The sequence below is a fragment of the Littorina saxatilis genome, linkage group LG13 (genome assembly GCF_037325665.1).
Source record: "Littorina saxatilis isolate snail1 linkage group LG13, US_GU_Lsax_2.0, whole genome shotgun sequence".
Classification (NCBI taxonomy): domain Eukaryota; kingdom Metazoa; phylum Mollusca; class Gastropoda; order Littorinimorpha; family Littorinidae; genus Littorina; species Littorina saxatilis.
The window spans coordinates 42,056,280-42,057,594 of NC_090257.1; the positions used below are offsets into that span (position 1 = coordinate 42,056,280).

General features: G+C 41.7%; 1 long non-coding RNA gene across 3 annotated transcripts in view; it reads left to right on the top strand.

The window, feature by feature from the left end:
* The first annotated feature begins 392 nt into the window (after positions 1-392).
* Positions 393-1,315, top strand: part of LOC138946105 (uncharacterized) — a 37,479-nt gene continuing 36,556 nt past the window's right edge. For all 3 annotated transcript variants that reach the window (XR_011449200.1, XR_011449201.1, XR_011449202.1), the window contains exon 1: positions 393-560. This is a non-coding gene — a long non-coding RNA (uncharacterized lncRNA). The remainder of the gene's footprint in view (positions 561-1,315) is intronic.

The window sequence follows — 1,315 nt, forward strand, 5'->3', positions numbered from 1 at the left end:
TCTCTTATTTTCCATAGTTACATTTCCTTTGGTGGTAGATTAGTCGGCCATCTACCAAAATAACCCGTGGAAGTGACGTCTCAAGCTGAAAGAAGTGAACATTTTGAAATTCGGTCAGTGTAAAGGCGAACCTTACACGGTGGAAATCAGGAGATTGCCCCCCCCCCCCCCCACCAAACCCCCCCCCCCACCAAACCCCCCCCCAAAAAAAAAACCCAAAAAAAAACACACACACACACACAAAACAACACACCAACAAACCCAACAAAAATAACAACAACAACCTCGAGCTCTATTAGTAGCTTTTCTCTCGATATTTTTGCACTGGAGGGAAACTTACCGGCCCGTGAATGCGTAACGCTCTTTTGTGGAATACGAGCGTAGTCTAAGTTTAACCATAGACCATTTATCCTGGACCGCCAACTAGCTCTCTATCCACTCTTTCTCTCTATTACGAGGTAGTGGCCTCTCGCATTTGGGAACCTACGCTTACAAGCCTTTCAGAAATCAGGGGGACGTGATATCCGGTGTCGATTGTAAACATGGACGAAGTTGCCGAGGTAAGTTCTGAAAATGCTAAAATAAACTCAGCAAAAGTGCATATGGAACATGTTTTTCGATGAGTTTTGTTAAGTTTAGTTTGGAGTTTTGGAAAATCCAGTTCATTGTCACCTCCCATTGTCACAAATAACTGGAGCGTGCTTTCTTTTCACTGTCTTCGAATCGCTCGCCTTTCAAACCGGACGCGACGCGCCCCTGAAAGCCGGTCGAGCGTCGTAATCTCGAAGGGTCACGTGACGAGTTGGCGGTCCAGGCTATTTGGTCTATGGTTTAACACACAAATAAATCCGGCTTTATTGTTAGAAATAAAAACCAGTGCCTCCAGTTTCGCTTACACAGCATGTCAAAATTGTTTACTTGTGATCATTTTCTGCGATTTGTCATTCAAGATTTGTTTGGCATTGTTGTATTCACAGGTTTTTCAGAAACAGGACAGAAGCTTTCCTTTTTTTAAAATTAATTTTGGCCGTTGGATTCATAATAACAAGGTTTTATGTCAAGAGGGTTTTTAGAACATGCACAGCGCCTTAAATAGACGTCTCAGTTATGCTCACTTTCTAATGGCATGTACAAAAATAGCTCAAACTGTCGATGACATATGATTGAAAACACAATTGACCTCCGACTCTCCAATATGCAGGGCAGGACCTGAGAAGTTATGTAAGCTTTTAGAAATTGGAAAAAGCACCTTGCGATCCACCCCTTTTTTTTTCTTTCAACATGTTTTAATTTTTTTTAAATACATGTATAACAA